The 17115-nt window shown below is 36.6% G+C and overlaps 1 protein-coding gene across 2 annotated transcripts in view; it reads left to right on the top strand.

The window, feature by feature from the left end:
* Window positions 1–2176: 2176 nt before the first annotated feature.
* LOC102697701 (retinoic acid receptor beta) overlaps window positions 2177–17115 on the top strand; it is a 246308-nt gene continuing 231369 nt past the window's right edge. The window contains exons 1-2 of one of the 2 annotated variants that reach the window (XM_069195083.1): window positions 2177–2277; window positions 9236–9345. The gene's annotated coding sequence lies outside the window, so the exon portion shown is untranslated. The remainder of the gene's footprint in view (window positions 2278–9235; window positions 9346–17115) is intronic. The other variant, XM_069195084.1, reaches the window with a different exon arrangement.

Raw genomic sequence — 17115 nt, forward strand, 5'->3', positions numbered from 1 at the left:
TTGTAACATTTCTTAATCCTATCAGTAGATCTGCTTGGACATTGGAAAAGCACCATATTTTCTATACAGTAGATGTGGGACAGAATCTTCATACACTGTGTGTCTGCTGGGATCCTGATGATAATGGAATGGGCAGACAAATCTCAGTTTTTGTGTTTTTCATGTAATAAGCTCTTATTCACATAGTCAAGATTATTCTATCTATAAATAAAAAATAAATAAAGAAACACACAGTACTATAAACATTTTTAAGAACTGTATATGGAAGTGTACAGTACTGTATATAACAACTACATCATAAACAGAAAAGTACAATGTTAATAAAAGAAATCTGGAATGATGAAAGGTGAATCTTTTTATGAATAACTTTATGATTACATAAACAAACAGTTCCATTCTTGCTTAGGACAAAGATATCTAAACATTATAACTGGGTAATTAAGAAAAATCAGAATCTGAAATGTTTGCATTTTCCAAATGATGTGACTAATGAAATTTATTTGGTTGTAACTCCCACAGGCTGCTATTGGGATTCTTAAGCCTGAAATAATCCAGTGTAGATTTATATCACAATATAGTTTATATACATTTGACTGGCCAATACAAGCATGGTTTTTAATGTACTGTAGCAACTTGTGCAGCAATAGTTTCAGAAAGAACCAGTTCTACTTCACTAATACAAAGCTGAACTTCAGTCAGCCAGACAGTTTCAGGGAAACAGTAGTTTGAATGGTTGGTGGCCAAACAATGTGAATGATCATACTTTTCTGAAAACATCTACACATTGGGATGTGTTCATAAGCTAATGTGGTGCACCTAATTCAGATTAGTACTTCATCTGCTTTCAAAGAAGATCTTTCATATCCTTGAAATGATGTAAAAAATCCAAACCAGACAGTGGGGTGGTGCAGTGGTTAACATTGAGGTGTTATCCTGCTATCTGTGTGGAGTTTGTATGTTCTCCTCCTGTTTGCTTATGTTTCCTCTTGGTGCTCCAGTTTCCTCCCACAGTCCAAAAACATACTGGTAGGTTTATTGGCTTCAGTGAAAAATCCATCCATTTTCCACCTTTTTTATTTGATTCAGAGTCACGGGGAAGCTGGAGCCTAATCTAGCAACCAACGGGCGTAAGACAGGATACACCCTGATGGGGATAACAGTCCAGGGCACATACAGACACAGACAAGCACAGCAGTATACAAAGGGTGAACATACAAACTCCACACAGATAGTACCTCAGGTCTGGAATTGAACCCAGGGCCCCAGCCCTAATAGGAAGCAGTGCTAACAACTATGTTACCACACTGCCCCAAAATTCAAGCCAAACAAAAAATTAGTGCTCCACCTTTGTAGCTTGAACAACAACAATAATAACAGTACTAGTAGCAAGAATGGGAGCTCAGGTTTCCATGAAATGTGTGATATCTTTTTTAGTGGAAACCAATATTTTTTTTTAAGTAAAACATTTTCAAATAAGTCATTTTTTCATTTGGTTATTGTGAGAGCGTCATCAACAAAATCTATTCTAGATCTAAGGATCCAAGATGCTTCATCTCCTGCTGCTCAAATCCATTTGTCTGATTTTTACTCTGATGCTAGGCTGAAAATGAGAATGTCTTTGCCATTTTCATCACAATTCTTTCCTTCTTATTTTCCACTGTGTGGCTGTGCTATTCACGGTTATGCACAGACCATCATGTTTTCAGGCACTGAGCAATAGTGCTGTTATTAAAAGTAGGTGGGTGGCTTAGCCATGCAACTGTGTTCTATTAGACTGAAATATGAAAGCTATTAGAGGTATTTTGCTGACTTCACATTCTGAAAAAGAAAAAAAATGTCCTGCAGATCTATACAGTGTTAAAAAAAGATTTAATAAAGGAAAACAGATGACTTCATTGTGACAGGTAAGTGTTTCAGGCTCATATTTACTATATGATGGAAAAAGTATCCAGGAGTGCAAAGACATTTGCAGAGACTGACGCTGTTCAAAGCAAATCTACCTTAGCAAATAGCCTCTTTGTAATTATATAGTTGATTGAAACAGCAATGCAACACTGGGAAAAGTAACAATGTATTAATTTCTACTAGTCAGGGAAACTGACCAACCTGTCTTGCCTGAAGTACGTCATTAGACACACAAGGAAATGACCTCATTTCTTTTCAGCTCTCTCTCTGATGAAGGGTTGGATATAGCAGCCATGCAAAATGGCACTGTGGACATTAGGTTTAAAATACCTGAAGCCTCCTTGCAAGACAGACAAGATTACTTCATTACAGGTTAGTCTCACAGCATTTACTTTCATAATTGCATTTTATCTATGTGAAATATGTAAGCTGACTTTTGCTTCAAAGACTATACAGTAATACCAGTTCAATGTGGGAACATGTAAGAACTAGCACTTTAAAACAAACTTTAAGATGATTGTGTTGGTTTCATCATACTTTTGTTTTGTTCCTATTGTGAACCTTACAGGAAATAGACAGCACAGCATGTAATGATCTTAATGTCAAAAAAAGTTCTGTGCTTTACCTTTCATCCCACATGAACTCTTTCATGACATGTTTTTGTGTTTTTATATAGTTTGGCAGCTTACAGGGGAGCTATTTTTACCTTAAGGACCAGAAAGCACTTTTTATTTTCCATGGATAGTGAGAGAAATTGCATTACCCTATCTTTTTTTTTTATCAGCAGTGGGTGTTTATTATCGCAACAATACTTGGCAGAAATAGGTCTACCACCTAGTACTTATGGAAAATCCCACTACATTCAGTCAGTTGGTTCCAGCCAAATGCACAGGGAATATTTCCAAGAAATGATTACAATATTTAGTCCCTGTGCTTCAAAATTGGAAGCCCGGGCTGAGTTATAAGCCTTATCATTTCTGCATTTCTCTCAAGAGATGCGAGACATAATTTAATTGTGGGTAGCAATAAAATATCAAGCAGGCTATAATGAATGCCTGCTGTATCATGTGCAGGGCAGCAATCATTTTTTAAATGTGTCTTTACAAGCCTGCATATTACTAATGTTTAGATTTTCATCTTGTTACCAAGACAAATGATCTCTTGCATTAATAAGACCTACTCCAGTGAACGCAAATAGCCTACAGCATTGGAGCATACTGCTCAGCATTGTCACGACTGCAGGTGAAGTGAAAAACAGAGCTCCTTGTTGTCGCGTTTGAACTAGAAAGGACAATTTTGGTTGTGAAGATTAAAGAGAGAGCAGCTTATTACAACATAACAGAGTGTGCTGTGTTTGTGTCTTTGAAATATGACCTTACTTAGCCTGTTTCCATTTCACAGTCAATTTTCTCATTCCCTTAATGAACCTGCACTGTCTTGACTCTTCTTCACCAGCACACACACAGAGTGTGAGGGTGGCTGAGACTAATTGTCTGCCAGACGTGTATGAATAAAGCTGGTCGTGTAATTGTCTTCAGCAGCAAATGGAAAAGATAAGGCACAGTGCATTGATGGGATGTCAAAAGCAAGTTGTTTTAGTCTTTCTCCTCTTAGTCTGAAGAAGGAATAGACAATATCTTTCAAAAGAGAGATGTATGCTGCAGCAATAGTCTAATGCTGATAACAGCATCATCGCCCATTGCTGAATATAGCACATTTTTTTTCTGTAGAAGTGGAAGAGAGTGATCATTAACAGTACAATGTCGACCTACCGTATTTTTCATTTTGGTGCACTCATATCTCAAGGAAATGCATTTGCAGCTCATCTCCTTACATTTTGTGAATAAAACCCTATACTCTTCTGTATTGTATTGTTTAGAACTCATTTGGGATATAAAATACAAAGATCCCAGTTCAAGGAATGTGCCTGTTATATAGAAGACTCAAGAAAAACCTACCTTGATTATTTTTATTAACTACAAATCACAGGATCTTTTAGGCAAACTATTTTGGAAAAAATGCAGCAGTGATCATTTCTTGACCAAACTGTAAAAGTAATGTGTGAAATTTGAACAAGTTGAAAATAAAAACAATATGGTAATGCACTAGAAAATTTATCGGTGAAGACATGAGAGAATGGTTCAAATCATTATTTCAATAACTGGTTAACTTAACTTAATAAATCACACCAATCACTATTTTGAAACTGAACAAATACTGTTTTATACGAAAAAGGTACATGGTTTTCAGGTATTTTTTCTTATTGGTATACCATATCCTCTAAGAGGTAACAACAACAAACACTCTAGTCATTCTCCTAAATAAATGTAACATTGTACTATACATTTTTTCTTGTTTCATTCCCTTATCATTTCCAGGAGCAAGCTCCTTAAGTCCTCATATTAAGCTAAGCCTTAACATTTCATAAATGGAAAACCTGGTTTAAACAGATGGGCAGATCAATAGATAAACTGACAATATTCTGTTTGCAATATTATGGGTAGGACCTCTTTTTCTTGACCATTTCTGATCTTGGGCTCCTAACCTGCTGTTCAATCGTTATCCTCCAGGTGTCCCTGTATGCACTCTAATCTCAGCAATCATTTGGTAATTAGCACAGGAACTGTTATTAATAATATGGTTAGAAACTAAATATGACGTGTTTATTGGATAATACAATTATTGAAAGCATCACAACAAGAAAATTGGACACAGGGACTAAATCAAAAAAGTATTTAATTGGTCGAGATACAGAGTGCCACTTATCCATCTGGTATAGTTTTTACAACTACAACCTATTTTGCAAAAAATATCAATTTATCATTAGTCTACTATCGAAAGATAACATTAGACAGACAAAGAAAGGTAGAGATTGACACTGGTGGGGGGGGAGGGGGGATGGTCTCTGTAAAAGAACTCATGGGAAAAGAAAGCTTGGAACACAAGCAGCTGTAATTTAGGATCTGAAAGAGACAGGTGTGTGCACTAATATTGTGAATTACAAATCTGAATTCTCAATAGACATACAATGGACATTGGGCCAAGTCCTACAGCAAGTCAACTGAGAAAGGAGCATTTGCAGCAGACTGCTGATATGCATATAAATTAAACTAAAGAACTGATCAAAATGCATACCTGTAGTAGCTGATGAATATACCAATGTAAAAATGATGTAAAAATCACGATGCTTTCCCTATTTTTTATTATTTTTTGCTCTACTAGAACAATCAAATATAGGTGAAATTACAGTTATTTAAGCAAATGCATCTTATGTGCACACAGGAAATTACTCAGTGGCACAGGGCATTGTGGAATATTTGGATGCATGTGATGATTAATTAAAAAATGTGACTGTATTTGTTGCAGATACAGTAGTACCAATGACATGATCTTGTTAGCAAATTCAATACATTTCACATTTAATGCCCATATTCTAACCCTTGTGTAGAAAACATGGACAGATAATTTTCCCAAAGCAGACAGATTTTTTCCAGCCGTAAAAAAGATTTCAAACTTTTTCTAATCAGGGTCATGTGTTTGAAAGAACACCTGTGTGCAGTCAAACAGAAAGGATGTACTCTACCATAAATCCTCCTCCTGAGTCATGTACTGTACAACACGATAGGCACATGGTGTACCTCTGCAGAGTAATATTTCAAATATATTTTTTAAGAACATAATTCCATAAGACATAGCACAGCTGAGGAGACCATTTGATACACCTAGCCCTGAAAAAATACATTTAGGCAGAGCTAAAAACCAGAACCAGAGCTTTAAGGAAACAAAGATGGTTATCTCAATAAATACAGTGGTGTTAAATGTGTTGAAACATGCTTTTGGAAAGTCAGCTTTGTATTTCAAAATTCTTGTTCTAATATGAGTCTTTTGAAAGTTGTTAATTTAGATGGTATGGATCATTTTATAAAACTTAGGAATTCCTAAATGTATAACAAACATTGGCAAAGCAGATGCACAGTGCAGACAGCATGATAAACAGCCGGGGTCAATTACAAAACAATACAGATTTCATTCAACCAGAGCACAGATTTCTCAAGGTAGTCAGCACCTCTGAACCAAAATAAGTGTGCAGTCTGGATGTAAATACCCTCCTGTTAGATTATATTTCTGACTTTAATGATTAATGTAAATGTGAAGAGGACAAGTACAAACACAATGGAAATGAAAATGGCAAAGGAATGTATTTGGATGAATTCTGGAGTGAAGCTGAAAAACTATTTCTCAACAAGAAAGGCTATACAATATTTGTCAGTTGTTACCAATTCTTGGTAACCAATGTAGGTGCTGAAAGAACTGTTTCTTTTTATGGGCTTTCACAAAGCAACATTAACCCATGAAAAAAATAGATAAACTAACTGACAATGATTAAATTAAACAAGAAAACTGAATACACTGGGCACCCCATTCACTGAACTGTAAGCATCATTTTCCTGCTCCTTGCAAACTGCTTTTTCTTATTTTTTCACTGTACATAATTTAAATATAGACAATTACAGCTTACTGATGTTACTCATTTTCTGATTTCAGTATTTTGTATCTCTTAAAAAAGCAAAGCTTTTCTTTTGCTGTTGTACACGTTCCTGTTGATAATTTCAATTTATAGCCATAATAACTGTGATATTATTGGATAAAAAAGAACTGTGATTTAAGTATAGAAACTGTTACTCTTCACACTTTTGTGTGTAAAATGTAGCTACAGTATTACAGTATCTGACTCAATGAAATTAATACAATACAGCATAGTGATGGTTGTTAAATAAGTGGCTCCAAAAACTCCAAGCCCAAATTATGGTATAGGGATCACATCAGAAAAAGGAGGCCAAATTAAACCGCCATAAGTATGCTTCGAAAGACTAAATTAAAAAAGAAAGCTAACAGCATGCTTCTAAAATAAGGGAAAACCATGCTCAGCATTTGTGCAATTGTAAATTGTTAGGCATCTGATGAGAGAATCCTGAATTGTAATGCAAAAAATGCAATGTACTCTGTTTTTCTATAAGAAAAAATAATCCATCACATAGTCATACTATACATTTGCCATTGTTTTTTTTATTTAGAATGACCAATTATTTCTGTTATACCCACCTAGTTTGGAATTCTGTGTTTTTCACATTTCTCTTAGCAACTACATACCTGGCAAATACACACAGGGGAGAATGTGGAAGTGTAGGCGGACTCCAATGACCTTTGAACCATATCACAGGTATAATAGCCCTCTTGTCATGAAGCGTTCTTTCAGGACCCTATGCAGACAACACGATCAGGGGGGAAATGAAGAAAACACGGGGAAGTAGGCATGCTAGGGGCTGGAAGGAAAACAGGGGGCGTGTACAGTACATGGTGTGCTGGTGGTCACGGGTAGGTGGGCTTCCAGGCGTCCATCTTCCAAAGCTGAGCCCCGATAGGCAGGAACGTCTGGTTTATATAGCACAGGGGGATGGAACCGGAGGCAGGTGCGGGAGATGAGTAGAAAAGAAGGAAGGGCTGGAGCGTCCTTAAGAGGAGGGGTTTACGATCGTGACACCTCTCAGGTTCAATGCTGTTTGGAGAAAATGTGTGTCCCAAACTGAGAGCTCCTCATGCCTGCGAGTGCCAATGGTGTTGAGAGTTGCTAGATTCCTGGTGCTGAGAGATCCCATGAGCTGCACTCAGGATTTAACCATTCCTAGATATTCACAGTCGAACTTCTAATTAAAGGTGACCAATTCTATAATCATAAAAGTGGGATAATAACAAGAAAACCCCCTCTGAATAATAACCATCCATCCATTTTTAACTGCTTTATCCAATTTATGGTCACAGGTGAGCCTGTATAGTCTGGACGGGTTGCTCAACTATCGCAGGGTAAACACACAGACACACACACACTCATACCAGGGCCACTTTTCCCAGAAGCCAATTAACCTACCAGTATGTTTTTAGACTGTGGAAGGAACCCTTCATGAACATGGGGAACACAGACAAAAGCAACGCAAACAGCACCCCAAGTCTGGAACTGAACTCAGGGCCCAACTCTTCGAGGCAGCAAAGCCCTCTGAATAAAATGTTTTTTTTGAAAGCTTTTCATCATCTTGAATCATGAGGAACTCTCCATTAAATTTTAAATCAGGAGTACTTAGGTGCGTGGAGATGATTGCTTTCAGAGAAACTGTATGAAATAATGTTTATTTTTATTTTCCAAAGAGATTCTTAAAAATGGATGGAACTGATTTAAAACATGAAAATAAAATGTCACAACTTTACTTTGGATCTGAATGTACCAATCACATGTACATACTGCACAGTACATGTACATGCATGTACTTTCACACAGTAAAATTAATTTGATTTTTTGGACTGAAAAGTGAAAGTCAGAACGTCATTGAATTCTATTTTTCCTCAAACATTAACACTATACTGTGAAACCACAAACCCTCCTCCCCATAATATCCATTTAATGTAAAAAAATAAAAATCCTACTTTAACTAAAAGTACCTTACAGACATGAAAACCATGTCTACTGTCTTAGCACAAAAGTATTATCAAGTCGGAGGGTGGACACGCACTAAAACAAGTTATTGGCTTTGCAATGTGTGTGTAGCACAGCCAGAAGCCAAGTACTGTCTACAGTACATTGCAGCATTTACTTTAATGCATTGGTCTTTCTTATGCAAATACCTAAAATCTTTACTTTAGCATCAGCCACAGCTGCTTCTGCCTAGCTGGCTCTAAAGCACTTGCTCTGCTCAGTGCTTAAGATCCTACTTCATGCTGCTTTTCCTATAATACAAATCAGACTATTTTGTCTCCGAACAAAAGGCTCTGCTGGCTATCTAAACGTTGATGTGGAAAAGCCACAACCTCTCTGCATTGCTGGTGTTCAGTCCGTGTAAACTTCTGTATGTGGTGCCCTTTATGTGATTTTTATCTCATAAATAAAGAATGCACCATGTGTCGAGCCCTGTACTGACTGTAAGCTGCAGTAAAGAGACGTACCATATCTTTTGAAATCAAAGGCGGTGATCCAGATTGGATTAATGCTTTTCTAAAGAAGGTCTCCCACTGCTTCCCAATGGACTTTCCCATTGCAATGCACAGTGACATATAATCGAGCGCTTGAATTATTACATTACCAAGGGGTATTGTTTGAATCATTGCTTTCATTGTAACCTGCCAGGATTTTATTGAGAAACTCAGCTGTGCTACAGCAGCCAGTGCAAGTGAATAGGTAGAGGTACTGTGATGCACCGGCTCTTCCAGGAGTGAAAACTCAGATGTTTCAGTTTGGTGGGCTAATAAAAAGCACAGGGAAAATTTGCTTTCTTATGTATAGAGTTACTGGCAAGCAGGGCTGCTGAGAAGCAGGAAAAAATTGCAGAAGATAAACTTGAGATTCTGGATCAAAGGGAATGAAAAAGATGTCTAAATAAGAGCGTGCAGTGGGTAAGTTAAATGCTTGTTTATTTCAGACCATTTTTTTCCATCATGAGCTGATATGATTAGAATGACAATGTGCTGTAATTATGATAAATAGCTGGATGGCTGATATCTAAGCCGTCTATGTGAATTCTGTCATTATGTATAACATACTGTACAAAACTGGAAAGATTCTTAAAGTATGTATACATTGTAACAATGCTAACGCACAGAATTATGAAGTTTTACACAGCAGACTTCATTTAAGCGTGAATAAATGCTGTTATATTATTCTTTTTTTTAATATTGCTTTAAAGCGGTTTCTGTATACTGTTGCATCATACTCATTTCATGTGTTACTAACCCTGTGAAAGGTACTATAGTATGCCGGTCATATTAGGTCATCTTAACTCTTGCCTTGAAATGTATATATTAAAATAATATTTATCTTTAGCATGATTTGGAATACTTGTAACATAGCTATTGCATAAATCATGACATGCATGGGAAAGACAGCTTGTCCTTTCTTAAAGTTATTTTTAACTTATGTGAGCCATATAACGTCCAAAACTAATTCCAGGTGTGTAGATTATACTTATGAATTCACAGAAACATTCTCATTTTCAGTGTTGTGGTTAAAGCTTAATGAATTCTTAATGGTGACATTTTCATGTTTATCTGCTTGCATATTTTTATTTTAATCAACTTCAGTTGCTTCATCTCCAGATGGCAATAGTTACTATAATTGGGTTGCCTGCAGCAGTAGATTGCAGATGAATGGTATAAAGTGATAAGAAATAGATCTCATTAACCCCCTTAGCTAACTTTGTAAGTTCTTCATTTGAAAAATTATTTCTGAGAACAATATCAAAACCAAAATACTAAATTAATCAGTGTTCATCTACTCATGATGCTAACTGCCCATTTAGACATTTTGCACAGTTTCAGAAAGATGATTATCATTTCAGAGAGTTCATTAGTTTTTCTGAGGATCTAGAAATGTTGGTGGGTTCATCTGTCAGCTCATCTCAGACTGGTTACTGATGCCAACTTGCAGAGCCTAGATTTTTTTCATAAAAAATAGTTTCCCCTTGTCAATGATAGCTTTGCATATTCAATCTAGCAACAAATGTTCATTCTCAAGGTAGTCTGAATGGAATAAAACTGAGAATTCTTACGGTTATCCCAAAGGCTGTTCTCATTCTTTAGCATTACCTGTTTTTCATGTCCACCAGTCTCACGCTACAGGTGTTTACAAAGTGAGTGATCTGTGAGACATTTGACTGTTGAGGAACTCTGAAATATTGCGTTATTGCTCTCAGTGTGAAGAAATGACTGCTTCAGTCTCCATCTCTGACACTAATGTGCATAATTTGTTGCCTAGATATTTCTGACAGAGAGATAGAGCAAAAGTCAAGAGCCTTCCACAGATTCCCAAAGGGTATTCATTATGCTTTTAAAGTTTTTAATCAATAGAACAAATAGTCCCTGAGAAACACCAAGAAGTTATACATCACAGGGTCTGGCCAGCCTGGTTCTTACACTGCTCTTTTAGGATCATGTTTGACTGAACACTGTGCTGCTTAAGATGTTGTTAGATCTTGTTTTATTCTTTCAGCCAATAGACATTTGGGTACTTTTACTCCTGAGTATCAATTCAACTCATGGCTATTTCAAAGAGCTCATGAATGCCAATACAAAAAGAAAGCATCTCACTTTTTGTAAGTGTTTCAGTTTGTTTTAAGGACTGGTATGGTTCTGGTGCAAAATGTCTTTGGGGAACAACAAAATAAAAAATAATCTCTACAGTTCTGATTCAAGGCTTAGTATGGTGTAGGGGGATGTAAATGTATTTGCTTTCTGGTGAGTCTTCAAGTTAGAGGTTATTTGTCATATTTCAAGGATACTAGAAAACAGCCGATATCAAAGCCAAGGAAGTATGGATCTCTTTGAATTCTGAATACATTTTGGTTGTTTGTTCAAAGAACAAAGAAACCCTTTTATAAATTTGGATTTTATTGTACTATATGCATATTGGAATGGTTTATTTGTCCAAAACACAGTTTCAGATATCTTCCATCCCAAACATATTCCTATGATGACCTAAACAGAGCGTATCTCATTGTGCTATCCATGTTTAGTGAATCACTATCAGGAATGTATTTTAAATGATAGAATGTGTGGAAAAAATCTGTAGTGACACAAAAGTCCTTGCACTTTACTAATGAAAAACTGAATGTATTTTTGTGAAATACTTAAGCAGATAAATATGGGTAAATTACACAACCTGAGATAATACTTAATATCCACCACCATTTTAAGTACAATAAATTAACAACTTTCATAATTCCTTACATTATGTGCTGTTTTACCGAGCAAACATACTGCATGGCTCAATATATCTATAATGAAATGTAGAAAGTATGACAAGACGTTAAATGTTTTAAATGAAAGATAATGACTTTATATGTGTGTGTTAAATACAGACAATATTGTACACATCTCTTAGAAAAAATATAAATTAATTAGGATTATTCATCCTGCTTTTAATCTTCGCTTTTTACAAGCTTTTCATATTTCTTTCATTTTAGAATATATACAGTATATAGAAAGGTCTTATATAACTCTCCACCCCTGCCCCTTTTCACTTAGTGAAATAAGAAAAGTAATTTCACAAAATGTGTTTGATTTTGTATTCACAAAAGCACTATTCCCTGTTTAATTCAATCAATGATGGAACATTTCAAAATAAAAAGTTCTAAAGTGAATGCAGTGAATTCCTGAATTGATTAGCTGTTAGCGTACTCTACCACCACTTTTTTCAGACTACCTGTACTGTGTGATGGCTGAAATCTCCAGAGTTTTAATGTTTAGAAGATAAGTTACTTAAGATTAATGAGTTAAAAAAGATACTTCAAAGGCACCAAGCTCAGTAATATAATAGCCTGAGGCTTATCTGCATGAATAATGTGGATAATAATATCAACAATTTTATACTGCAATATGACTTCAAACTCATCACTTTAATCAACCTGAATAGTGTGAGTTTTCCCTAGCAAATATATTTTGTACTAAATGATATTGTTTTCTATTATTCAGTATCATTTTCTACTCTCAGATATCACACAAAAAGCACTTCCAGAAAAGTAATTGCATTGCAATTACACTTATGTATCCACCAAATAATGATTTTCTATGTAAGCGCTGTCGTCTTGGAAAATGAAACGCATATATCCTGAATTAAATATGTGACACAAATGTATTACTGCAATATGAATAAGGAACATGGAAAAACTGCAACATGATGTTTCAGCTTAATATTTTTTTTGTTTTATACAGCATCTAAAAGCATGCCACAAAAATGCAGTGCCTCACTGTCAAAATGGTAACTCTGCGATAGTTGCATAATGAAGTACACATTACCAGGAGTACAGGAATTTTGACAGATGTTTTTCACAATTAATATTGCAATTACAATATGTAATCAGCAGATGGCAAAATACAATAAGAAAAAAATCAAACTTTAATAGAAAGAGTAATTACCACCTTAGTGACCATCAGACTTAACTGTGTAACCAGACCTTTTAAAAAAGTCTGTGATGAATATGAATCGCGTTCATCGAGTCCTCAAGTTCACAAGGAATGTGTAAAAAGATTAGCTACATACTGTATATTCTATTGCTACAGATAGGTTGAATGCTTGGAAGGCTCTTTGAAACTCCTCAACCTTTTCATAATTTTTTAAAATCAAACTTTCATTGCTGACTGTCAAGATATTGTTCTCAAAGAAAGTATTAGCAAATAAAAATTCCACAGAGGCACTTACTGTACTGTAGGCAAGAGTTTCAGGCAAAAATGGGGTGTGTTAAAGTTTGACCTGTTTGTGTGTGAAACTTCAGCTAGGCACCAGTAAGGTAAATTCAAGTGTGTATATGAGGATCTCAATAGGCATGTACAGAGCAAAGAGAACAGGGATGAAATGGAAGCTCTGTGACACAGTCAACCCCACTTTGCTGAAAAAAGATGTAGAAAAAAACAAAAGGTGCACCAGGTAAATTATGCCATGGTAGAGCATGATGGAGACCCTGGAAGGTACCACTCCATGTTTTCATGACATATACAGTAGTAGAGCTTGAATTCTTAGATCTGAGTGGGAAAAAAACAGAATGGCCACAAGGTAAAAGGACTACATTATGCAAAACAGGTGAGCTTGATGTTGCTTTGTTTCATTTCTAGTGTTTTTCCATCAGTCAACATATTTTGATCATATAAGGGCCAAAATTGTAAATTGTTTAAGCAAAATGGAAGAATATCCTGTCATCTGAAAGAAAAGTCTACTTTTTTTCTTTCAACTATGAAAGATGAAGATGAAGTACCAGAATTAAACCAAACTTTGACTACACAATTTTATTGATTATCACGTACGATTCAATGTAAATTGTAGCAGGAAAAGGGAGTCCAAGTATCAAACTGAAATTTTTATTATACATTAGATATGCCTGCTTGGAGCAAATTAGGAAGTTGAATGCAACTATTTAAAATATCTAATTTTAAAAGTAAGGTATTAACTAAACTACTGTAAATTCTACATTTTCCTCAAACATAATGTTGGCAATTGATTAGTTCACACAATTTTGTGTGATGATATGCATTGTGTTTATCATATTTAAGATATTTAACATGCTTAAACTGGAAGTTTTACAGGTAGAACAATGACAGTTATGTCAGTATTTAAAGGAAGAAAATAGAAAAGATGGAGGCAGCATGAAAAATATAAAATAAATGGTGAACATTACCAGTCACCAACTGAGTTATAATCAATTCCTTTTGATCACATGAAATATACCGTATATACTGAAATAGTAGATGTATGCATCTCTAATGAAGGAGCCCTCTGAGCAGTCTGCACCATCTATAGTAAGGGTTACTTGTGCTAATCCATTCCCCTTAAAGTTCCTTTTTTAACTGAAACAGTCACCAAAACTTATTTTCTCTGTTTACTATACTGTTTACTATACTAAACTGTTTTCTATAGTCACTATCATGTTGAATTTAGAGCAATATTATTTGGAACAGGGAAAAGAATTCAGAATGTATTTGCAAAGAATTGGAAATCATGTCACTTCTTAAGGTACTAGCAGTGTTGCGTACCAGGAAGTAACAGGAGGTAGGACCCTGTGCATGGCTATTCTAGTAGTTCTAGTTCGGTGCCAAATCGAGAGACGAAGTCTTGGTCTTGGACGAGCAAGAAAAGAGTAGAAATGGGAAAAAAACGCAGGGAAAAATAAATAAGTACTGAGCCCAGGGAGGAGACCTCAATAGTGAGCGAGGTAAAGGAGACGTGTGAGGGTGTAGTGTGGTGTTAATTGGTGCGTGGGTGTTTAGAGAGACTAGGGCTAGTGGAAGTGCAGGAGTGCTTGCATGCAGTTTGTGAAAAGTATTAGAGAGGCCAAAAAGAAAGTATTCACAACCTATCATTGTTACAGAGGCTTCAAATTAGAAGATGATTTGATCTGCTGTTGTCAATATATTAATTGTGCCTAGTCCTATGCATAATAAGTCTACATGCAGAGTGAACAAAAGATTTTTGTTCAGTACTTTCCTAATAATATTCAATTCCAAGAGATATCCAATAAGTTTCTAATATATGCTTGAGGAGTACTAATTCTTTCATAGAGATAGTTCTTTAATTTTCTTAAAGTTGCTTGGTATTTCTTGAACTTAAAGGGAAATTGCGTAGTTACTAACATGAAGAAGTGTCACGATCCTCCTCCCTCCTCTTAAGGGCGCTCCGACCCTTTCGTATTTTAGTTCATTTCGTGCACCTGTCCCCTGTTTGTTCGTCTTTATTTAAGGCGGGCGCTCCTGCTATGCCTGGCTCAGCACTGGGAGATGGACACCCGGAAGCCCGCCTACCAGCGGGTCCAGGAGAGACCTGACGGCATCGGCTTCATAACGGCGTCCTGACCAACTGAGTCCGGGGCTCGGAGCACCTGGCCTCATTACCTTGGTTTTATTCTCTGTCCCTGTTCCGGATCCCGTTCTGGATTTTAACTGTGTTTGTCTCGTCTTGGATGGATCCCCTGGTCTTTGGACTTTGGACTTTGGACTGCACTCCGGATTCCACCTTTTGGACTGTCTGAATCCGTTTGCCCTTACCACACCCCTTGAGCACCGGATCACCATCATCATGCCCCCCTGTCTATCTACCTGTCCAATCCTGCTGTACAGCACCTTCCCCTGTTGTCCTGCTCCACTTACTTCCAGATTATAACGTCTGCATAGGGTCCTGAACTACGCTTCACGGGAGGCTGGACCAGCTCCCGTTACAAGAAGAATACAAGGGTTGCTCATTGAGTCAAAAGTTTCGAGTCAGGATTTAAATGAATGAAAATGATCAGTAAAAAAACATCTTGTGATTTCTCATTTGTAGCATCTGCAAGATTAGAGTACATCCTGTTATGGAAGAATCATTAGTGGAATGTCCACATTGAGAATATTAGATGAAAAACTTCAACATAAAAATAAACTCAAGCCTACTGATTAATGAATTGTCTGACAGAAAGCATGTAGAACATTCAGCAGATGGCTTAGACACTTGTCAAACATGGACCAGCCCAAGCTTAGATGTAGAATTGCACAGGTCAACGGATGCAGCGTTCGGTCACCATTAAGATCTACAGTAGGTTAATAGAACAATCATATTAGTACATTTTAGAGAGGTTCAATAACAGTTTGGTCAATGAAGTATAAACAAGAGGAGACTATTCAAATTATATATTCTATTTTTAATAGGAAATAGCAAATTGTTCTAAGAATCTCACCCACCCATTTCCTTATAAGAAAGCTTCAACAACATGCTTGTTCCATAAACCCACAAACTATAAACTTGAACAAAATAGTTTTTTGCACACTTTGCAATTCTCTTTCCATCACCCCTCTACAACCAGAACAGAAAGCTTAGAATTAAGTTACACACTGAAAAAGTAAAGATCCCAATTTTTATTGTAAAAAGAAAAGGAAGGTAAAATATAACAATATCTGTTAACATCCTGCTGTTTAATGTGAGAATCTTATGACTACATGTTTTCTCTACACTGAAATGTAGACAAAGATCCAAAACAGACATTTGATGGAAATATCCATCAAAAAATATACAGTAATCTTTTCTAATGCTTTGAACGGAGGGGTACATTCCTGTCAATGAGAGTGAAACCTCAGCCAGCTTCTGTGCTGCAATGCTGTGGATAGTAACATACTGAACCATGAGAGAAAGTGAGCATTACACAGGTGACTACATTCAAATAAGTGTATGGGGTAATGTAAGTGAGAAGCCTAGTTAAAGATGTCTCATGATCTTTTCATGTCGATTTGTTTTCATTCTGTCTTCCTTTAGAGCTGTGTGTAGTCCCTTCTCCTTAAGGGCGCTGCGGCTCTTTCACTTTTGAGTTGATTTTGTTCACCTGCTCCCGGTTCCTGCCTCCTTAAAAGCCAGACGCCACTCTGTTCGGGGTTCTGCATTAGTTCCTGTACCAAGTGAGTCTGGGATCTGGAGCGTCTGGTCCCGTTCCCCCCTTGTTCCCCCCAACCCTCCACCGGATCCCGCTCCGGTTTTTAATTCTGTGTGTCTTCATGTCGAATGGACTGTCGGCTTTGGACTCTTGCCTCGTCTTGGATTTCCCTTTGGACTCTGTTTTGGATCATTTGCCCTGGACTCACCCCCCTGAACACCTGTGCACTATGGACACGCCCCCTGTTTTCATTCCTGACTCCTGCATGCTTTCGAAATAATGCTTT

This window comes from Lepisosteus oculatus, chromosome 10, assembly GCF_040954835.1.
Source record: "Lepisosteus oculatus isolate fLepOcu1 chromosome 10, fLepOcu1.hap2, whole genome shotgun sequence".
Classification (NCBI taxonomy): Eukaryota; Metazoa; Chordata; class Actinopteri; order Semionotiformes; family Lepisosteidae; genus Lepisosteus; species Lepisosteus oculatus.